General features: G+C 35.7%; 1 protein-coding gene across 4 annotated transcripts in view; it reads left to right on the top strand.

Annotated features, from left to right (window-relative positions):
• The window catches only part of CNKSR2 (connector enhancer of kinase suppressor of Ras 2), a 280,032-nt gene that overhangs the window by 79,663 nt on the left and 175,523 nt on the right, over positions 1-24,846 (top strand). The gene's annotated exons all lie outside the window — the stretch shown is intronic.

The following is a 24,846-nucleotide window of genomic DNA, read 5'->3' as shown; positions in this document are numbered from 1 at the left end:
TACTGGTTTGGGAGTTTCTCAGTAAAAGACCAATGGTTCTAAAGAAACCAAATATGTAATAATTCATTGGGAAATTATTCATATAGCCCAATAAACAAAGATTGTATTTACCAGAAGATGTAAAATTCAACTGAACTTCTAGAAGCATCATTATAAGATCATCAGTCCGTTAGCTTCACACTTTCAGTGGGGTTGACTATAATGCCTTTCACAAAATTAAATTGCCCATTTGTTTTTTTTTTTAATTCAAGGTAACTTTATTTTTTTAATTATTTTATTGTGGTTCTATTACAGTTGTCCCAATTTTCTCCCCATTGTTCTCCACTGCCCCAGCCACCCCCACTCCCACAGTCAATCCCCACCCTGTTGTCCATGTGCATGGATTATTCATACATGTTCCTTGACTAATCCCTTCCCCTTCTTTCCACCATTATGCCTCTCCCCACTCCCCTCTGGTCACTGTCAGTCTGTTCCATGTTTCCATGACTGATTCTATTTTGCTCGTTTGTTTGTTTTGTTCATTACATTCCTCTTGTAGTGAGATCATACGGTATTTATCTTTCACTGCCTGGCTTATTTCACTTAGCATAATATTCTGCAGATCCATCCATGCTGTTGCAAAAGGTAGGAGTTCCTTCTTTCTGCTGCATATTCCATTGTGTAAATGTGCACAATGTACACAGTTTTTCGATCCACTCATTTACTGGTGGGCATTTAAACTGTTTCCATCACTTGACTAAATAATAGTAAATAATGCTGCTATGACTATAGGGATGCCTAGGTTCTATTGAATTGGTGTTTCAGGATTCTTAGGGTATAATCCTTGCAGTGGAATCACTGGATCAAAAGACAGTTCCATGTTTATTTCATTGAGGAAATTCTATACTGTTTTCCACAGTGGCTGCAACAGTCTGCATTCCCACCTACAGTGCCCTAGGGTTCTCTTTCACTACATCCTTGTCAGCACTTGATGTTTGTTGATTTGTTTATGATGGCCATTCTGACTGGTGTGAGGTAATGTCTCATTGTGGTTTTAATTTGCATCTTTCTGATGGCTCATGATGTTGAGCATGTTTTCATATGTGTGTGGACCCTTTGTATGTCCTGTTCAGGTCCTTTCCCCATTTTTTAATTGGATTGTTTGTCTTCTGCTGTGGAGTTGTATGAGTTCATTATATATTTTGGAGATCAAACCCTTGTCCAAGGTATCATAGGCAAATACGTTTTCCCATAGAGTTGGATTCCTTTTCATTGTGATGATGTTTTCTTTACCCATGTGGAAGCTTTTTAATTCGATGTAGTCCATTTGTTTTTTTTCCTCTATTTCCCTTGCCCTAAGAGATATATCAGTGACAATATTACTGTGTAGGGTATCTGAAATTTTATCACCTGTGTTTTCCTCTTGGACTTTTATGGTGTCACAGCTTCTATTTATGTCTTTTCTCCATCTTGAGTTTATTCTGGTGTGTGGTGTAGGTTGGTGGTCTCGTTTCTTTTTTTTTTTTTTTTTTTTTTTTTTTTTTTTTGATTACACTGTCCAGATCTCCCAACACCATTTATTGAACAGGCTATTTTTACTCCATTTTATGCTCCTGCCCCCTTTCCCAAATATTAATTGACCATAGAGACTGAGTTTATTTCTGGGCTATCTATTCTGTTCCATTGATCTATATGTCTCTTCTTACACCAGTACCAGACTGTTTTGATTATAGTGGCCTTGTAATATAGTTTGATATCAGGTATTGTGATCCTTCCAACTTTGTCCTTCTTTCTCAAGATTGATGAGGCTATTTGGGGTCATTTTTAGTTCCATATTAATTTTTGAAATATTTGTTGTAGATATGTGAAATATTCCAATGGTATTTTAATAGGAATTGCACTGAATCTATAGATGCTTTAAGTAGTATAGACATTATAATGATGTTAATTCTTCAAACCCATGAAACAATATGTGGTCCCATTCATTTGCATCTTGCTTAATTTCTTTAATCAGTGTTCTGTAGTTTTCTGTGTACACGTCTTTCACCTCCTTGGTTAAGTTTGTTGTTAGGTACTTTATTTTTCTTTTTGTTACAGTAAATGATATGTCCTGGAGTGGGCCTCTATGGGTTCTTCTTGATTGGGACCCTCTGTGATTCCTGGACTTGCATGACTTTTTATCTCATCCAATTAGGGAAGTATTTCTGTCATTGCATTTTCAAACAGGTTTTCTATCCCACGCTCCATTTCTTCTGGTATCCCTGTGATACGAGTATTATTCTGTTTCATGTTGTCCTGCAGCTCCCTTAAACCCCCTTTATTCTTTTGAGTCTTTTTTCACTTTTTTGCTCTGTCTGGGAATTTTTTTCTGCCTTCCAATTCACTGATTTGATCCTCTGCTTCATCTAGCCTGGTTTTAACTCCTTCTGATGTATTCTTCATTTCAGATATTGTATTCTTCATGTTCTCCTGGCTTTTATTGATAGTTTCTATGTCCTTTTTCATGTGGTGTAGTTTGCCGTAAGTTCCTCGTAGCTTCCAAGGAGTTCCCTGTAGTTCTCACTGAGCTCCTTGAACATCCTTATCACCATTATTTTGAACTCAGTGTCTGATAGTTTGCTTGCCTCGATTTCATTTAGCACTCTTTTGGGGGATACCTCCTTTCCTTTTGATTATGGGTTGTTTCTTTCTCTCCCCTTTTTACATGACTCTTCTTGTTTGTTTGTTTCTGCATATTATATTGATCTGCTTTGACTCTCTGTCTTCTTGGCGTGACCTTCTGTGGTAGGAGACCTGTGGGACACAGTGGTGCAGTCTCAATCTGAGATTGATGCTCATGGGATGCCCTTTTTGCTGTTTATGTGGGCTCTCTGGTTATAATTAGGTTTTGGTTGTTGTTGGGTCATTCTTTGGTGGGTCCTTCCCTCAGACTGGCTGCCTGCAAGTCACTCCACCCACGATGTCTTGTATGCTGTTGTACAGGTGCTGCCAGAACCAACCCAACAACCCAGGAAACAAACCCACACCTGCAAAAATAACCACCACCCACCACCACTCTATAAACAGCAAATGAGCAAATATTAATAAAAGTGTAAAGAGATTAAGACTATTATAAGAAAGGAAAATAGAATATGAGTTGACTAGCTGAAATAAAAATGATTTTGACAGGGTAGAGGGAGGAGAAATAATAAGAGTAGGGAATAGAACCAAGGCAAAGAAAGAAAGAAAACAAAATTTACATCGTAAATAAAAAAGGGAGGGAAGAAGGCAGAATGGAGTAAGTGAAAGGAAGTGTATAGTATTAGGTTTAAACAAAAATTTAAAAATATATAGTGAAAAAATATGAACCAAATTGGAGGAAAAGATCCACCACACAATATCAACAACAAATGATCAAAAATTGATATAGATGGGATGGGAATAAGAGGGAAACAAGAAAGAAAGAAAAGCTTAAGAGATGTCTAGAGGAAAGAAAAGTGATTTTGAGAGGGTAGAGGGAGAAGGAATACTAAGAGTGAGGAATGAAAACGAGGTGAAGATGTGGAAAATTTCAAACAAAAAACAGGGCATGAGTAAAGTAAAATGGAGTGGGAGAGGGGAACAGTGAAATTTGAAAGACAAAAATAGTGGAGATCTAGAAATAAAATTGAAGAAATGCAACAACAACCATATCCACAACCAATGAGCAAAGATTGATAAAAGTGGACAGAGAATAGGGGTATTTTAAGAACAGGACAAAGATTGTGAGATGACTAATGACAAGAAAAATGATTTTGAGAGGCTGGCGGGGGAATAGTAAGAGTGTGGAATAGAAACCAGTCATAGCAAGAGAAAAAATAAAATTTAACACAAAAATATGAAGAGGAAGGAAAAAGCTAGAATGGAGTAAGATAAGGGGAAGAGCAAAATGTGAGATTTGAAATAAACTGAAATATAAAAACTAGTGACATAATAGGCACAAACTTGAAGGAAAAGAAATGAATGTTAAAAAGCTATGCAGGAAAGCCAATAGTGCTAATCATGGAGAAGACCATGATGGAATTCATCTCAGTAGAGTCTGGTGCTTGCCGCTGTCTTCTCTTTCTGGATCCACCCCCGGTAATGTTAGATGGTGTCCTAGTCTAGCCCTAGGCAGCCTGTTTGAGACTACAAGCAATCCACAGTCTGTGGCTGTATCCTTCAGATTTGGATGGATCCCCTCCTCTGCCCTGCCAGCTTTCCATCAGCCCAGGGCCCAGGAGTGGTTCATTTAACGACCTGAGAGGACTGCCAGTCCCTTCTCCACCTGCCTCCAGAGCAGGCCTCTAGTGAGATCAGGAGGATGGAAAACCTGGGTCACCCCCACAGGGGCAGTAATCAGTCTTCAGGGAAGATGGTGGGAGTGTTTTCATGTCTCCTCACCACATATCTTCGTCTGTCCCAGATTCTTTCCAATAAAGTATTTTTTCTGGTGAATTAGCTGTCCTTTTCCTGTGAGGGGCCAATCTGTGTAAAAGGGACAGCTCTTTCCTGCTTGGTGCAGACAGCAACTCTATCTAGATGCTGAGGCTGAGCAGGGCCCTGAACCCCCCTTGTTGCACCTGTCTCTAATCTCTTTGCTCTGCTGGGTTTAGTGGATCAGGGCCCAAGGAACATTGTAGCTCAGAGTGTCTAGTAAAGGGTCCTTTCAGAGCTTTTTCTCCTTTCCCTTGTGGTAATGAACCCGGCAGGAGGTTACTGAGCCTAGGCTCACTGATCTGCAGAGCCTAATCCTGCAGCCCGCAGGTGGGGGTTGGGCTCACCTGTCTTTGAGGGGATCTGACTGACTGCAGCAAGTCTCTGGCATTCAGCTCCTGGCCATCCAGTCCCCAGCCTGCTGCTCTGTCGCAGGAGCTTCAGGCTTGAATTCTCCACTCTGAACAGTCCCCTGCTTGCCAGTCACGCTGCGTTGAGTCCCACAGTCCCTTCAGCATGACTCTATCCCTCTGAGTTTTTTGTTAGCAGAGCCTTTGTGCACAGGAGCACTGGGTCCCTGCCAAGTCTCCAGTCTCGCCTCAGCTCCTCTTTCAAAAAGAGTTTCTGTGTGGCCCCCATGCTGTAGCACCAAGCGCTAGGGGGCCTGTTCTCCCTGCACTCCCCCTCCCCAAAATCAGAATCTCTCTCAGTGAGGGTTGGCCACCACCCGTCAGAGTCTCTGACAGTTTTAGATATAGTTTTCTCTGTGGATCTTTCAATGGATGGCATTGGGAAGAGTCCTGCAGTGATACTATAACATGGAGCAATGTAGGGCTGCTGTCCCCTCTCCCTCCAGAGATTTTCAGCCTTGGGTGGACCTGCTCCCACAGTACTGTTTCTGGAGCCAGCACCTCCCCGACCATCTCTCTCCACCCCTGGAACTCATAGCTCCTGAGCCAATTCTCAGCCACCCTGAGTCTGCGCAGCCAGAAGTGCCAGGTTGGACAGCAGTGGCAGCAGTTGCTCTGCTTGGAGAGCCCAGGCTGCCCGCTACCAGGTGCCCTGCAGGTGGGCAGGCTCTTGCTCACTCACACATGCTCTCCACACTCTCATCCACATAACCATTCATGCACACATGCTCTCACTCACTCTCCACTGGATTTTTGAGTTGATTGCTCTGTGGTTTAGCTGCAAGACTAGTCCAAGTCTGGGAGCAAGTGGATGGGGCTTCCAGCTACTCTGCAGCCATCTTGGATCTCCCTCTGAATTACCCCGTTTGGATAACAATCTGAGACTTTTCCTCTGAGACACTATTATTTCCTTATTAGTACAGTTATTAGTTTCACTTATATAGGTAAACATACAAACAAATGTACACAACATCCTTAAACACATGAATCTCTTACATTACCTGATTTTTTTACTTTGAATATTTTTCAAGTCAGGGACCCTAAATCAAATGCCTTCATGAGTGCAACAACTAATATAAAAATGTACCAAGCCTGGCATAAGATATGGAGAAATGGTAGAGAGGTTAATTGGCTAGTACTGTTCCCACAACCATTTATTTAAATCTAATAACAAAAAACACATCCGAGAGATCTGAGACCTGTAGCCACCACTCTGTGTCAGACTGATGTCAGTCTCTTGCTGCTGCTGTCAGAGCGCCATTATTTGTTAACCTCTCCAATGATACAGAAACAGGAAAAGCAGAGGATGAAATGTGACAATACAAAGATTATTGGGGAATTAATGATTTAATTTATCCTTCCACTCACTATCTTTTATCACCAGTGATAATTAAGAGCTTCTTGTATTGCCTGTATTTTCTCAAATAATAAATTTTATTAATATAGATTTAGATGCTTCAGTATATTGTTCTTTATTTTCTCAACTTTTCATACATACCTGAGAAGCTCATACTTATTGTCATGAGCTTCAGTGAGGTTCTGTGAGAATGCAATCCATCTCATATTAAACTTACAAAATAACTTCATTTCTAAGAATAATTATGACAGAAAGCAGGTGTTTTTCTTGTGTCTCTTCCAAACATCGGGATCTGGATGGCCAGTTTAAGGTTTACTTTTGAATAATTGGCCAACTCTCGGTTACCGTATAAATCAAGACTGCAATTCTAAATGGCAACTATGATAATATTTCTTGAAAATCTTGAAGGAGAGTACTCAGTTGTATTCATTTTCACTTAATTCATACATACCTAATATTTTCCCATATCAAGATGGGTGAAACAAAGTGATTTTGGGAAAAAAGTTACCTTTCTTTTACTTTTTATGTATAGAATGAGATCAGAAACAGAGTTAACCAATGTCACCCCAATAAATTCAATAAAATTTTTTGTGAAAAGAGAGAAATGGAGTTTTCTATGTTTAGAACTCAAGTTCCTGAACAAACTTTTTTCACTCTCACCTTCAGATGTTACATTGAGGAGAATAGCCAAAATGATTTTCAGTGAATTAAGATTTCCTGCAGAGAAATGTAGAGTGGTAGAAGTGCCATTTGTATCAGATATGACTAAAACACACATTCCACTATTTTAAAAACCTAACATATAAGTAACAAGTGATCCAGTTTTTGTTTCCAGAATGTATGAACACCTATTGACAAGTACTTCATAGAAAACCCACGCCCTTCTGATGTTGCCCCAGAGTTTTGTGTGTATTCTCAGCAGCACCTTTTAACAGCTACATTATTCGACTCAACATTCTCTTTAGGAATCTTGCTTCAATACGTAATGAGTTTAAGTTTCTCTATTTACAGATCAGGAAACATTAGATAAAATAGAAAGAGATGCTTTTACAGGTTGAACTTTTAAGCACATTCTGTCTTGACCAAACATGAAATTACTTTAAATAATTGAAATACTCCAATATCCTCTACCCACTGTATACTCTGTTTTGAAGAGGATGTCTTACCCTTCTTCGGACATTTTGATCTAACACTACCTATTTCGGACTTTTTTTCCCCATTTAGTAGCTCATAACATTTATTGAAGTTTCTTCTACTTCGTTCTTATTTTTCTATAACATTTCCTGTTTCACATGTCACCTTTAAGATGCTTTGAACAAAAACCTCTATACATGGGTGTTCTTGGTTCTTGCCTTGCTTTGCTTAACCCATCCCAAATTCTGCCTGACTTGGTATCTTAATTCATCTACTTTAGGCCTTTTTTGTTGTACCTTAAAGGATATATTAGATGAAGTTTCTCCTAGTAAACTTCACCCAGATTGCTGTAGCTCAGTGGGTTGGGTGTTGTACTGCAAACTGAAAGGTTGCCAGTTTGATTCTGGGTCAGGGCATATGCCTGGGTTGTGAGCCAGGTCCCTGGTTGGGGGCATGCCAGAGTCAACTAATCCATGTTTCTCGCCCCGCTCTTTCTCCTTCCTTTCGCCTTTCTCTAAAAATAAATAAGTAAAATCTTTAAAAATAATATATTTATGGCATCCCGATTTAATCTACTTATAAGTATAGAATCGATCACTTTCAGACTAGTCACTGTCAGCAATCTTCCACTAATTTCCTATTTGATTGCAAACTTCTCCCTTTGAAATTCAAAGGGCTCAAAATATAGTCCTAACATAATTTCGGTTTTATTTTTCAGTACTCCCATGTATCTCAGCTGTACTCTAGTTCATGTCAATGACTTATTGTTCATAAAATAGATTTTTCATTTTCATCTTTTTATGTTGTCAGGTCTCCTCAAAACATGCCCCATATATCTTTTTATCCTTACCTGTTAAAATTATGTCCCATGTTTAAGGCCTCTAGGAAATGATACCTCATTCATGAAACTTTTACACAAACAACTGTTTGTACCCTCCCCCTACTTTGACCATTTGTATTTAATATAATCAGTTATTTGTTCTTTCTTCTTTCTTTTTTTTCTCCATACTATTCCATTATTTTTATGATTGTATTTTGTTCCTGTTGTTGACTTATTAGCTATAATTCTTTGTGTGGGCTGAGGTAGAAATCCCTTAAACTTACTTTACATAGCATTCCACATCTCATCTATGATGGCTATATTCTGCAGTGAATAATATTTATCCGACTTCCCTTAGATTGTAAACTCCTTGAAGATAGGAACAATGTCTTATTAATATTCATATGTAGTTGGTTCTCATTACATACTTGTTAAAATATGTTGACCTGAGCCCTAATTGTCCCGTATGGTTAGCACCTGTTACTTGTACCCTTCTAAGAAAACTTTGGAATTAAATACCTGAATTGTTTTTCATTTTTCTTTCATCTCCTGTGTAAAAGCTACAATTCTGCCTTTGCTATTCATGTAAGAACACCAGAGATATTCAGAGATATCCATTACTTTACATCTCAAGTTTGTTCATTAGTTAAAATGGGAGTTTTGATCTTCATAACCATTTTCCAATGCTAGAATGAAGTGAACAAAACTTCTAAAACACTATACACATATATATTGCTAACAACACATCTTTTCGAGGAAACTTAAATATAGGCATGATATATTAATGTTTGTAAATCATCTCTTAAACAATCTATTGTTTTTCTACTCTTATATAGTGCCCTATATTTGGTACAAAGTTTTTCTGGGCTCTATGGTCTGTTGCTGTCTAGCAATAGGAAAGAGGATATGCATGTGTGGGGGAAGAGGGTACATGGGAAATTTCCATACCTTCTCAATTTTCCTGTGAACTTAAAAGTTCTCTAAAAAATAAAGACTATTAATTGTTAATATTTTATTTATTTATTTTTTGAGAGCGGGGAAGGAAGGGAGAAAGAGAGGGATATAAACATTGATATAAGAGAGAAACATCGATCAGTCGCCTCTTGTATGCACCTTGACCAGGGGGATGTATCCACAACCCAGACATGCGCCCTAACCAGGCATTGAACTGGTGACCATTCGCTTTGTGGGATGACACTCCAACCAACTGAGCCACACTGGTCAGGGTTAAAAATAAAGTCTATGCAATTTTTTAAAAGAAAAATGTATAGAAATGAGGATGATAGATAAAATAATAAAATAAAATAGCTGTGTTTCTTTCTTGATAATGAACTGTGGGTGACTTTCTTTTATTTAGACTCTACTTTTCTGTATTTTCCAAATTTTTAAAATGAATTTGAGTTATCAGAAAAACAAAAACAAAAAAATAATGCAATGTATATTGAAAAACTATTACTTTGATGAAAGAGCACAGCATAGACAAATACTTATTATAGTTTAAAGTAAATTACATGGTTTACAAACAGTGCCCATCTAATGGTCTCGTTCAGCCATTATATACACACTAATCACTGCATTCACTTGGAATTGTATGCAATATTTGAAGATGGGAATTAAGCTTAGCTACCAGTAAAAGAGGCCAGTTTGAATTAACAAAGTGTAGATTAAAAAAATATCTAGGGCATGCTTTTATTACCAGGCTTTCAAGAAGTCTCATCTGAGCAGTTATGGTGATGGTTATGCTTTGAAATATGCTGTACTTCAAATTATTCTTCACTCAACTTTAATTATTTTTATTCCCTTTGCAGCAAGATGAGATGATCAATATCTAAAAATAAACTATCACAAATAGCGTTTTTTCCAATCTTAACTCAAAGAGGTGGTACTACAAAGTAAGTTGAAAGTGCTTCTCAATATTGGCTACTTATATTTAAAGTAATGATAATGATTGAGGGGAAAGATAATGTAAATTCCTTTTAACAAGCTCCATTTGGAGGAATTTATTTAATCTACTCCATCTGTTTTACTTATTTCCAATTGCGATAGGTTTAGATAGTTATATCTGAAGTCTTTTAGAGAGATGCCCCCACCCAACACTTTCCTCCACACATAAGATTGGGTATAATAATACATTTGAGGAAAAAAACAAATTGATTTTAAAATCTTAAATGGAAAGAATGCTCACAAAGAACTGAAGCTTCGTTTAGAGCACTGTCAGCAACTGAATCAGAAAAATTAGACAGGTACCCACGCATTTTTTGTCAGCATTGAGATAATTGCCATGATGCCTGCCCGAATGGTTATCGGCTTAACCTAAACTTCTTTCCACTCTACCATTTTTATATTTTCCACTTCAAACACAAAAGTGGTTACTTAGATGGTCACCAGTTAAGAAATGGGCACAAAGGTATGAATTTGCAAGATAAAAGCTTTAGTGGAACTTAGAACACTTGGGACAAGGGAGATTGTGAGAATATAGTTTTGAGAGACTTGAGCCTTAGCCTTCTTGCTTCATGATTATTTCACCTTGAGCAAACCATGTAATTGCTTCTTCCATCTATAAACAAATAATTCTATATATTATTGGAGAACAAAATTAGATGTATTACAATGATTCACAAATGTGAAGTGAAAAACGAGACAATATTATTTATAAAATTGTTGAGAAATAGAGACTATATAAAAGAAATTAGAATAACAACTTTGTTCTGAATTATAATTGTACATATGTTCCCCCCCTCCATTTGGTGTTAGTTTTCTCCAGCTGCATATACAGTGAAATCTGAATTACATGCTTAGAGAAAAATTTCAACACGTGAAAGATTGTAAATCAGATTTTGACATGTTAAATACAAAGTGAAAACTTCCTTCAAAATTCAAGTTCTGATGATATACTTTTACCTGAAATGGTCCCCTTTAAATTGTGTGAATTAAAATGTCTGTTTTTGTATGGGCTTGCTTATTTTTCAACCTTTTTAGATCCATTTTCTTCCATATGCTTGAGTATCACTAGTTTTCTGAATAGTGTTCAAAACATATTACTTTCCTTTACCATTCCCGGATGAAAGCTGCAGGGGGCAGGGGGGAGAACATTAGTCCTTTCAAATAAGATTTTTGTAAAATTACTCTTGAGGAGAAAGTGCAAAGAAAAAAGAAATTCTAACGACCTTTCTAAAACACCAATCTATGTTAAGAGTGTAATTTTTGCCTACTGCATAGGCAACACTTTGCTTCCCCAACATCTAAAATTTGAAGAAACAGCATTTACTGTTCAAAAAATCTTAACTTAGAGAATCATCACCAAGAACTGGAAGTTCGTTTAGATGTTAAAAGGGAGTTTTTATGGTCCTGGCTTATTGTATGCATCAGTATAAAGATTTCTATGTAGCTCATTTTTTACCCCTCTAATTTTTTTCTACTGTTAAGTTATAAAAGTAATAAAATCTGTTTTATAGAAAAATTTGGAGAATTCAAAGAAAAAATAACCTTGCTTGTAGTCCTTTTACCCAGAGAAAACCCCTGATATCATTTTGCCTATTTTATTTCATCCACTTTCATGTATGTACACATATATATTTTAAGTATGGTCTTTTTCATTTAGTATTATGCCATAGTAATTCAAATTTTTACTGTACAATTCAAATTAAGTTTTTATCCTATAAAAACTATTATAAAAAAATAATTCTCATTAATTTAAAAAAATGTAAACTATAAAGAAGAATAGTTACACTCATTGAAACCTAAGCACCAGAAACAACTGGTACCACTTTCATCCTAAAGTAAATGTCATTAAGTTGTTATTCTGGCATTTTCACTGTTCATTTGTTTGATTTTGTGCCATATTTACGTATTACATATATTTTGTTTCTTTTTAAATCTTTATTCTGGAAAATTGAAAAATATTCTTCATAGTAGTTCCTGTAATCCCCTCTCATCACTGTCCCCTCCCCACTCCCCCCTGACTATTGGTGGGAGAGGGAGGTGGGTTCAGCTGGGGTGGGGTGGAGGGATGGGGAGAAAAGGCATACAACTGTAATTGAATAGCAATAAAAATTAAAAAATATATATATAAAGAATTTAAAAAAGAAGAAGAAAAGAAAAAAGATTCTTCAAAGATTAATACTGGAAATGTTTATTTTTGGTAGACAACTTCCTTTAAATTATGTGTATGCTTTCACTTTTGTTACCTTTACACCATTTTAAATACAAATAAATAGACATAAAGAATTTATGAACTATACTATAAGTATGTTTTTCAAACAAAAATATAAATGAACATTCTTAGTGTATAGCCCTTTTTAAAAATGTATTTCTCCTTGAATATAATCTAACCTGTTTTATCTTAACCAGATGGTTATTTACTCAAAGTAAATACCAGAGAGAAAATAAGAGCTTTTCCAGGACTTATTGAATTGGTATTTGTGTTATACATTCTTAGAGAGCATATTTGTAGATGTTATAAAAATTAGGATTAAAAGATTACAGAAGTTTATAAAAATGGATAGCTTAGAAGTGACGTTTAAAGTTTCATTAAGGATTTAACAAAGAAATTTGACCTATAATTTTATTGACAATAGCTATTATATTTTACTTTATTATACTTCTTCTATATGCATAAGTACCTTCTTAATATTCTTGGTTGAAATTTTATATCATTTACTCTTAATTTTAAGGCAAAATAGTGTAGACTTTGACATAAAGTACATTCAAATTCATCTTCCTGGCTCTGCTTTTTGACAATCTATAAACATGGACAAATTATTTATCTGTAATACTCTTTATCAGGAAAAATGGATCACTACTTTGTTTGATTATTGTAGGGTAGCTGTGAATATTGTAATTGATCTAGCTGATGACCTGGCATTTAGTGGATGCTTAATAAATGGCAATTCTAGTTCCCTTATATGACCAAAATGTCTTTGGAAACTAAACTTAGCTAGTTTTTTACTCCACAAAAATTTTAAAGGAGTGATGCTCTGCTTAATTTTTGTAGTTAGTGGCAATGAAGAGTGACCTATTTATAAAATGACTGATTTTTAAAATAATATTTTATGGAATTTAGAGTATTCTTTAGATTTTAATGCAAACTCATTACTGTGCTGTATATTTTGGAAGATATTTTTAAACACCCATGTTCAAATGTAATGCAGAAATTAATTTTGATTACCTGTGAACTTGCCATCCCTATTCACACATGCAAATAACCCAGATTTGAAAATGGAAAACTCAAAATGTTTAAAGGTAAAAGACCAGTGCATAATAGTCAGTCATACAGAATGTATGTCATAAAAGGGATATTAAGATTCAAGTGGTAGTTAAATTCATGTAAAGTTCTAAAGTATGGCTATAAATTATACTGGGGTTGGCAGAACATATATTCTACAGCTCAGGTAGTATTAAAACATAGAAAAGCCCAGTCAGGATAGTCTCTCATTCATCCGAAGCACAACTTTAAATACTATTTTTTCTATATTCTGAGAGTTAGTGTCTAAGCAAACTCCCTGAATCAGACATTATAGGTGACCTGAAAACTGGACTGGACTCTTGAGATTGAAACTGGGGCATTTCAGACCAAAAATCAGGGCAAGCTTTATATGTAATTTTTAAACAATATGAATTATATTACTTAGATACCTGTTGAAAGCAATATGAAAGGTGATTCTCTTTTTTTATGTTTTGCTTTATATTTAAACAAACAATATATATGTAATTCAGATACTTAATCCTTTGTTTTCTTCAGCTGTTTTAGGTTAATCATGAAGAAGCAAAACCCAGATCTTTTTACACTTTTCTATATAATCCTAATATGGTGAATCAGAAGTTAGATATGAACTACTAAACATGGCACCCAGATAACATGAACACTATTTTTCTGAAGACAAATGTAAAACTAAAAATGTATACAATTGGCAAAGCTGAGATTATATGTGTATGCCTAAATTTTTCCAAAGGCCTAGAATGTAGCATTATAATAAGAATAGATATAAACCCATACACACACAGAAATTCTCATTCTTGGTATAAAAAAATAAAATGATATTGGTAGCTGCAAATTTTATGAAGCCTCAAAATGAAAAGGAAAATATGAGTGATGGAATTATTTATTATATGCTAATTAAGACTTTAGGTAAGCACTATTTAGAACATTGAGACGTAATAATTGACTGTTTTTCCAACTTTCTGTCACTGGCATGAGTGGTGAACAAAAACTTAAAAATTTACTGTATATTATACAAAAATACTGAAATAGATTGTTTTCACAGGTTTATTCTTTTATAAACCTAGACTATGTTGCATGTTTTCTGAGCCTCCTGACAAAACACTTTTAAAGATGTAGATAATATCACCATTAGAAACAGAAGAACTAGATGTGTGGCATACTATCCAGTTTTCATCAAGAACAAACTGACAGTAACCAGAGGGTTGGGGGGAGAGGGATAAATGGGGAAAATAGGGGAAGGTCCATCAAGGAACATGTATAAAGGACACATGAATAAAGCCAAAGGGGATAGGTTTGAGGGTGGGAGGCAGGGTTGGGTGGGGCGGGGGGCCGTGGTAGGGTGAAAATGGAGACAACTATACTTGAACAACAATAAAAAAAATAAAGTGAAAAAATCTTTATCTAGCAAATGTCAGGACACTATTGCTCAGATATCTGTTTTCTTCAGTATATTACATTTTAAAATTTATCTAATATTATACATATACACAACAGAATGCATGTTCTGAAGCATGATTATACTCATGAATCTGCCATCTAATTTAATAACTAGAACATTACCAATATTGTTTTAAAGCTGGTCCTGTCACCCATCTCATCACGCTGCCTCTTTGTAAGGAGTTTTTTATTTCATCTTTTTCTTAAAATAGTTTCATATACTTTTCTAAACATCTCATTTAATTTATTGTCCTCAAACTTTATATAAATATCACTCTGCATATTACTTTTTTCACTTGATATTGTGTTTCTGAACTCATTCATGTTTTGTTCAGTTACTGTACTTCATTCACTTTCTCTTTTGTTGAATTTATTGGGGTGACATTGGCTAATAAACATAGAGGTTTCAGGTATACAATTCTACATCATCTATATATTGTTTTGTGTTCACCACCCTACTTTAACTTCATATACTTAATTGTATACACTCCAGTATGTTTATCCATTCTCCTGACCCCAGACATTTGGCTGTATACCTACATTTAAGTATATAGGAGTACATGGGAGCATAATTGCTGGATTATAGAGTATGCACATGCTCATCTTTACGATTGTACCACATCCTGTTCTCAAAGTTTTATTGTTTATTTATGTAATCTTCTTTCATTATTTTTCTACTCTCTGAATTACTGTATTTTTGTCTTACTATGCAATTTACCTTTCAAGAAGCTTTTAAAATTTTCTCACAAAGACCCTAAAAATATAGAATTTTTACCATTACTGCTATATTATGTATATGGAAACAGATGTAAAAAGACGGGCTAGGTATTTCTCAACCCTTATGGTGATAAAATAAACTTCAGAAGAGAGTCCCTGATATGCTACCATTTGTAATGGATTTTGATTATTCTGTTTTAAGAAATTGAGCCAAAAGTAACACCAATCCATTTAAGGATATAAGTGCTGTGGGAGATTTGGTGAAGGCAGGTATCTGCTTCATGTACCTCGGTGTCTCTAGTGTTTGGAAAATACATTTGTTTAAAAAAGGAAATGATTCATTATCCCCTTAAAATTTCACCCCAAAAATGTTACCAAATTTATTTTTTAGGCCAATAGAATGTAATGTAACAAAGGATAAAGGTATCTGACTCTACACTGTAACTAATATTAAATAAACTTCCACTTCTCAAGTTTGGGCATAGTATTATAAAGAAAAATATACATAATTATCTGGAAAAGCTCTTAAAATATTTTTTCAATAACATATCAGTGGGAGACCATATTTTCTTCATATACTTGAACCTAACAATACATTTCAACCGATTGAATGCAGAAGCAGATACGAAAATCAGTGGATTTTAAATGTAGCTGCTGTAACTCACTCTGATGCTGATGAAGACCTATGAGAGAAGTAAACAGAAAATACTAATTTTTCTAAGTTGATGATATCCAGGTATAACAAATACAAAATTAGTCATTTAAACTTTAATGCTGCTTCTTCCTAATACCTCTATTAATTCTTAAAATTACAGGGAGAGGAATTAGGGGGAAACAATGGTGACAGGCAATGAAACAGGCAAACTGGGGAGGGGGGGAATTACTGTGGAGAAGACCAGAGGCTCAGAGGAGAGGGAGGCTGGTTTTGGAATTAGAAAAGGTCTCCATTACTGTTTAATCTGCTTCCCACCCTCCCCAAATAAATCCATGTTTTCATTTCTGAGTATCATTTAAATACTTTTTTTTTATATAGCTTAAAATTTCCAATTTTGACCTGCTACCAAAACTGGAATCCTGAGACGTAAATAAATTTAGAATATTATTGGACTATACAATACCAGAGTGGGCATTATAAAAGTACCTAAAGGGGGGAATCAAACGGTTTGATTAGATACCTTTTTAGTTCTTGTTCTGTAAATATTTTCATGTGTCTTGCTCCTATTTAAGTGCAAAGTTTTTAAATGGCTTTTGAAATGCCGAGCCTAGTGTTTATTCAGCAGTTATGAATACCATAACTATTAATTTCCTTTTTAATGTGCCAGTTTTCCACAGCCCTCCTCTCCCCATGAAACACCTCACTGGGCTTCCTGTTTCTTCCCATTTAAATTATCTACACAAATGTTCTCTTGCCCTGTCTCCCCAAAAAGATTCTGAACTGCCCTGTAGATCAAATATATTCTGCTCTGGGCTATTCTGTTCACCTTTGTAACCCCTTCCTCAAACCATATCATATGGATAAGCCATATTTCTAATGACATTAAAAATTATTGGGGAAAAGGGGGCTATATAAAGTTCATGAGCAGGACTAATATCATTATTTTGAGGTTGGCAAAGTACTTTTACAACATGTTATCAGATTTGTTCCTCACAACGATCATGTGAATTGGGTAGACCAAATGTCAAAATCTCAATTTTGTAAGTGAGCGAGCAGAATTTCAGAGAGGGAAAGTGACAAAATCAGTAAGTAACATGACCAGTCCTTAGATCCAGGCACTTTGATTTGGTTTGCAATACTTTCTTTCTGCTCATTGCTACTCAAGTTTGGCTTTACCTTAAATCAAGTAGAGAGCTTTTTAAAAACACTGGTATCTGGGCCCCATCCAAGATCCATTAAATTAGGCGCTCTGAATTGAGGCTGAACATCGGTGTTTTTTAAATAATGCCTCAACTGATTCTAGTATGGAGCCAGAGTTGATGACCATTGCGCTGTACTCATACTTTACTGGTTTAGTATGAGATGAGTGCGAGGCGGAAAGAAAATATATGTGATCAAGAACAGTGTTTCCCAAAGCATGGTCCATGCACTATGATTGACGTGGGGAAGCTTGTTAAAACTGCTTATTACCCATACTTTACCATAGGCTGAATGATTGAGAACTGTGGATCAGGAGGCTCAACTATTTGTGTTATCAGTCCAGGGCCCTCACATTTATAAAGGGGGCTAGTTAAAGTTTAGAATTTACAACTGTAATTATCAGTTGTTTATAGTCTATCTGTGCCATAAATGCATATCCCAAAGGATTAGATTTCTTCTTTGAAACATCAAATATGTTATTAATAAAAATGGTCATTGTGCATCTGTAATAAGGGGAAACACAGTGCTAGAAATTAATGTGGTGTCAATAAACAGAGGCAGGAAATAGAGTTAGTAAAACAAGGAATAATGATAATTTATTTACTTTTAGTATTTATTATGAATCATATTATGCTTTACATATATTGTATCATTAAATCTTTACAAAAATCTATAACTTAGATTTTTATGCCTACATAAGATGACAAACCAAAGAATAGAGTTACTAATTAAAGACACTGACTTTCTAAGGCATTTTGCCTCTGCTGACAACGTAAGTTTTTAATAACCAAGGCCTCTTGAGCTGGGTCAGGATGACCACCGACATCAGATAGGTAATTCAGACGGGCCATAAAACAAGTGAAATAATGGACTGAAATTATAATTCACAGAGTCAGGTTGAAGGTCAGAATTAAGTAATTAGGACAAGTGAACCTAAACTAGACGTATGAAATAGAGGTAAAATTTGTCTATAAATACAAGATGGGAAAATACTAGATTTGCATCAAGGTAGCAGAATGCAGTCTGAGGTTGATTGTGAATTACAGTGTGTGAAGAGTGACATAGCACCTCTGAAAAATAGCACTTGCATTTCCTAAAATAAAGAGACACAGCATATAAAATTCATGAATAGTTATCACATTAAATTCTGCATTGGTTAGTTCTTCATTTGCATGTGTGTTCTATTTTTTTCTGCTTATATTTGGTGGAGGATTGTGTCAGTTAAGTAAATTATATCATACTGCAGTAACAAACAACGTGAAGATGTTAGTGGCTTGTAATAATACGTTCAGTGCTCATGCTTCATATCCATCCTGGATTACTATAACTCTACTCCACATCCTCTTTACTTCAAAGCCCACAATAGCCTCTTATCGAACATGGCTGGTCATGAGGGCAGAGGGAAAAGAGAGCATGGTGAACTGTGGTCTGGTTCTTAAAGTTTATGCATAGAAATGAGGCAGCACTTCTACTTACATTTCACTGGACAAAGTAAGTCACATATCCATGGCTGACTTTAGTGACTCAAGGAAGTTTACTTTTACCTTTAAAAAAGGAAGTGTATGAGGTCTTTCCAGAAGGTATCCAGCCATGTAATATGAAAAATATAGACATTTATTGAAGAAGATACAAGAAACATGGTACATAGGACAATGAAACCACAGTCCCCTTCAAAGTAGGCACCTTGGGACCTCACACAATTCTCCCAGTTGCCACCAGCTGCCCTGTCATATTTTCCTGAATCTCACTGACGATCTGAAATCTCTTCTATTTCTCAGGTGATTTTAGTTTTGGGAAAGCCAGAAGTCACAGGGTACCAAATCTGGGCTATTGGGGGTGGGGGGGTTGCTGAGTCACCTGGATGATTTGATGTTTCACAAAAAAACTCAGCATGAGACATGATGCATGAGCAGGCATGCTGTTGTGATGAAGCTGCCAATCACCAGTTGCCCGTAGCTGCACCCTTCTGAATCATTGAAATAGTTTCTGCTGAGGAATGTTCAAGCTTAATGCAAAATTTAATGCAGATTCATTGCTCTACTTGCTCAGCTGGTTGTCAAGGAACCAAGTATAAAGAACCCATGGACAAAGCCAATGGTGGGCGGATAGGATTCAGTGTGAAAGGTGGGGGTGGGTGTGGCATGGGAGAGTGGTGAGGAGGAAATAGGGACAACTGTAATTGAACAACAATAGAACAAAAGAAAAAGGGAAAAATAAATGCACAGCCACACAGCACACGTGCTCTCTCCTCACGTCTACCGCCCCCACTGACTAGTACATTAAAGTTGTCATTGTTCACGCATGTGCATTCCAGTCAACTCTACTTGGCTGCCAGGTTACATCAATGTCACACAAACCATTCTTGTTATATTAACAATGGCTGGACTTTTTCTGTCAGACCTCGTATACTGAGACATCATACAAATTTTCCGCAGCCATGAATCCATTAAAAATTCTAGTATAACATTATACTTGGATTTAAGGACAGCAATATTTATCTGAACATAAGGAAAGAGGCAATAATATTAAATTATGTAGAAAATTATAAATATAAAAATACCTTGATAAAGATTAAGTTTGAAGAATTTCTTCTCTCCCCTCAATGGTGTATTTGTGTTCATATGTGTCTTGGTATTTTTAAATATAATTGACTGGAATATGGGTGGTAGGTTTGGGGGGAGGGAGAAGACCTCTTGAAATTTTTCAAAGCTTAAAATTCTGTCTTATAGTCACTCAGTGTTACTACTAGGAAACCCTAAATGGTACTAATTCTGTGTCATATTTCTTTTGAAGGTATACCAAATTAAGCCTAGATTTAAGCTACTACTATTATCTGGACAATTTAGTATTTATTAGGATATAAGTATCTTTTCATTATCAGTGATCTTAAAATATTCATTCTGTCTGAGTATAAATGGTACTTTTCAAATGTTGCACACAATTACTGAAAAGAAATAGTTCCATTTTTGTCCAAGAAAATGCAATCTAAACAGATAAAAAAGACAAAAATGTATGGGGTGAGAAATTTTTAACTGCTACTTGGAGTTTGTTTCAAATATACCATAACTTCCACAGATTTTCTGGCAGCAAAGTGGATGATTTTGATTTGAAGAATTAATATTTAATTTACATTTTTTATAATGGGGTATGGTATTTATCTTTAAACTCTTCACTTGAATTTGTCAAAAGGGAAAAATTGTCTCCCATCACTTAGACCCTATAGGTTTTCTTTTTTAAAATTTTATTCAATTACAGTTTACACTTGATATTGTTTTGTGTTAGGTTCAGGTTTATAGCATACTAGTTAGACAATCAGATACTTTACAAATTTCATTTTTTTCCCTTGTGATATATGAGGTGGTAATTACAATGAGTAACTTGAACACCTGGAAGCTAGAGTGGCTTTGTATTATGAAGAACTGTTAGCTTCATTGTATGAATGTAAAATTCTTGATATCTTTTACATAATATAAACTTCATGCCAAGAAAGTTCCAATTATTTATGTTGAAAATACCTGCTGAGAACACGTAGATCAAGTTTAAGAGCAAACTCACATTTAAAATGATTTTAAAACTGTGAAACTCTATTTATCTTTGTACAAAATACAACTGTGAAGAAACTAAATGTACTGTACTAGTTTATTCAGCAATTAGAATTTTTTAAAATATGGCTTTAAAAGTTTCATTTTTATACCTCATCTGTAAAACCAATGAAAAATGTTTATTATGGAAAGTGAAAATAGCCCTGGCTGGTGTAGCTCAGTGGACTGAGTGTCAGCCTGCAAACCAAAGGGTCCCTGGTTCGATTCCCAGTCAGGGCACATGCCTGGGTTGCAAGCCAAGTCCCCAGTATGGGGTGCGTGAGAGGCAACCACACATTGATGTTTCTCTCCCTTTCTTTCTCTTTCCCTTCCCCTCTCTAAAAATAAATAAATAAAATCCTTTTCATAAAAAGAAAGTGAAAATAGAGAATCAATGGAATAAAAAATAATAATTGATAAATTCATATTATATTAATAGAATGTACAAGGCACCTTGAGAAATTAAAGAGACAGTGCAGCTGAATATAGAGTTTCTTTTTTCAAAATATTGACAAACTATCAGGAGAGACTAACAAAGAGATAACTGAGGGAAACCAGAGAGATTGAAATAAAGAACAAACTGACAGTAAACACAGGAGAGGGGGAAGGAGGGTAATGGGGGAAAGAAGGGGAAGAGCTGTCAAAGAACATGTGTAAAGGACACATGGACAAAGCCAAAGGGGGTAGGTTCGAGGGTGGGAGGCAGGGATAGGTGAGGTGGGGGGAGTGGTAGGGGGAAAATGGAGACGAGTGTACTTGAACAACAATAAAAATTATTTTAAAATTTAGAAAAAAGATAAAAATAAATAAAAATAAATAAAATTCAAGAATAGAAAAAATATAAATAAATAAATACATTTAGTTATGAGATGGGCCATTCGAAACCATTTACATATTGATTCAAGACGCAGAATAAACATATTTAGTTCATAATGGGGATTGGCTCACTGCCTCTTTTGGTCATGAAAATAAAGCTATTAAAGTTAGAGGGATCACAATCTCACTCTAATGAGTTTTCTGGTCATATGTACCTTGACTTAACATTTTTACTTTTTATCCCATTTTAACAGTTCAATCTTAAAAAACCTCAGTGGTTTTGGATATGTTAGAGAGCCATTTGGATGCTGAAAAAGCAACCAACCTCACTTCTGCCTGTACCCCCAAGTCTCTCTACATGCTAAAAAATTGGTTTCCATATCCATTCAACTATTGGGACATAAATCTTTCATTTTCAAGTGAAAGACTGCAGTGATTAGAGCCAAATGGGTGCTTCAGTTTAGATAATTTTCTGGGGGATAGCTGGAGTGGAATTCTGAACAAGAATAAGATGCAAGGTGCAGAATAATGTGACTGTTCAGCAACGTAGAGACTACAAGCCATTAAGGTTATTCCCACCCACATCCTCATCCCATTCTTTGTTTATTGCTTGTTTTATGTTACAATTCATAACCTTATTTAACCTAATGAAAATCTTAACCTGTTCTTTTTAAAAATGGTCATTTTTAAATTTCAGTAGATACCATAAACCTTCCTCTTCTCATTCTGGAAACAACAGCAGGACCACTAATAAGTTAGTGGTCACTGAGCCAGTCAAACTGATTATGGAATTGCCAAGGAGGTATTTGTGAGGTGATTCTAACTTTAACTTTTTTGCCAAGGACATTTATATATGTGAATTTAGAGTTAAACAAGGGCATTTTGATTTCATATTCAAGAAGAATGCCGGCACCTGTGTATTCACTGTGGACGTTCTTTGCACTCAGTATATTCAGTCTTTGATGAATATAAATTTAGTTTGGACTGTTACCTTCCACCCATTGCAAATGTTTTTTATCCCTGGCACTGCTTTCTCTATGCCCACAAAGCTCTGTGATTCGTACTTTGAGTATCTCTTCGTGGCTCTTTTCCATCTATTATCCTTCCAGAGAAAATTGGTTTCATTGTACTGTTTTGCCACTATAGATACCATAATGTATTGGAATCTGCTCTTTGCAGAAGGAAAAAAATGAAGCATCTGGTTACTAACTGGGAACAAAATCCCTTCATTTTCTTCTCAGATACTACTTTTGGTGTTATTTGTTTGAAATGCTTGCTAAATGTCTAACCATTCTGTAACTGTTGGATAGACTATAGTATACTTCTCTAGACCTGTGCTGCTGTCTAACATGGTAACTACTAGTTGCATGTGGCATTTGAAATGTAAATTTAAATTAATTAACCTTAAGTAAAATTGCAAATTGCATCCTATTTGCACTAGCCACATTTCTAATGCTCAATAGCCACATGTGTCTAATGACTATCTAATTAGGCAGCACAGAAATAGAGCATATTATTGTAACTCTATTATTGCTATTATTAGATATGTCTCTGAAACACCACTTTCTCCATTTACTTCTGGCCATGCAACTAACTCTTCCTCCTTTTGGTTCCTAAACACAAGTATTGTTTGAGCTTCTGTCCTCAGCTATCGTCTCACAATACTTATTCTTTTTTGATGAATGTGTTGGGGTTTTTTCTTCTACCTTTAACTGTCACTTCAACGTAAATATCTCCTAGATCTGGCTCTATGTTAGATCAAATTGAGGTTTAAAAGCTGCTTGCTGGATAGCTTTTTATAATACATCCAGTGTCTTAGCCATTTCTAATTTCACATGCCCAAAATTATTTTATTCTTTCCAAACTCTCTCCTCCTACCATCTCTACTATGTCATTCATCCATTTGCTGAGCCTCAAATCCCTAGAACAAGTTTAACTTTTCCCTCCCCATGATTCTCTGTGTCTAATGACTCAGTCACCCAGTTATCTCATTCATGGTACATATGTGTCATCCACCTCTTCTTATCTCCCCTTCTACCTTCATAACCTCAATTCAAGCCCTGCTTACATACACATTTTCTACTGAAAGAATATTCTGACTGCTCTCCTTGCCTCCGGTTTTTCTCCCTTCCAAATCCACAATTTCTTATTTATCATTTTCATAAAACATATATTCAGTCACATACTTTCATATTCAGACATCTGTGAGGACTCCCTTGTATCAGAGTAAAGCGCACACTCCTCCATCTTCCTTTGAGGTGAAATGTCTACATGACATGTTTCAGGAGATAACATAGCTTTGCAGAGATACCCTATCTGAGACATGGCATCAAAGTTACTCTTCTAACTAAGGGAAAAGAACAAGAGGAAAGGAACCATAAGAAAAGGAACAAGAGATAGCTATGGGAGTTGTTAGCTAGACCAGAGAGGTTGAACTTCGCTCCCACCCACCACCTAACACACATGCCATTCACATTGCTGTTAGACACCAACTATGGCACTAGGTAAGCTACACTGACTTTAACCCTCATGAAGTAAAGTCACAAGAAATTGTCAATTGACTGAGATAAGTTTTTGCTACCCTGGCAGAAAGGGGCTTCAAAATGTATTGTTACAGAAAAATAAAATTCTTATTCACTCTAAAAAAACAAAAATTTATTCAGCCTAGTATCCGTAGCTTTATACAATATGACCCCACAATTTTTTCTAGACTTTCTTTCCCACTACATTCACTCCGCTGACCTGATGTTCTAGCCAAATGGTCTCCTTACTTCTGATTGTACCTTTATCCATGTGTTTGTACAATCTAAAATGGTCCTTCCTCATGGACCCCAAATTTCCAGATTTAAAAGCTATTTAATGCCAGCTAAAATATCATCCCTTCCATAAGGTTGCTCCAGAGTTAACAAGTCAGAATTTGTCTCTTTTTTATAGGATATTCTGTTAGTATTTATCCTGTCTACCTTGTATGTTTTCTCCTCTACTATGTAATGAAATAATGATGGTAAAGGACCAAGTTTAATTTATCATTGATCACCCAGTACTGAGTGACAGTGATTTGTATTTAGGAGATTCCCAGAAAACC

This window comes from Desmodus rotundus, chromosome X (genome assembly GCF_022682495.2).
Source record: "Desmodus rotundus isolate HL8 chromosome X, HLdesRot8A.1, whole genome shotgun sequence".
Classification (NCBI taxonomy): Eukaryota; Metazoa; Chordata; class Mammalia; order Chiroptera; family Phyllostomidae; genus Desmodus; species Desmodus rotundus.
The sequence above is the reverse complement of the archived record's forward strand: the minus strand, read 5'-3'. Positions and strand labels throughout refer to the sequence as shown.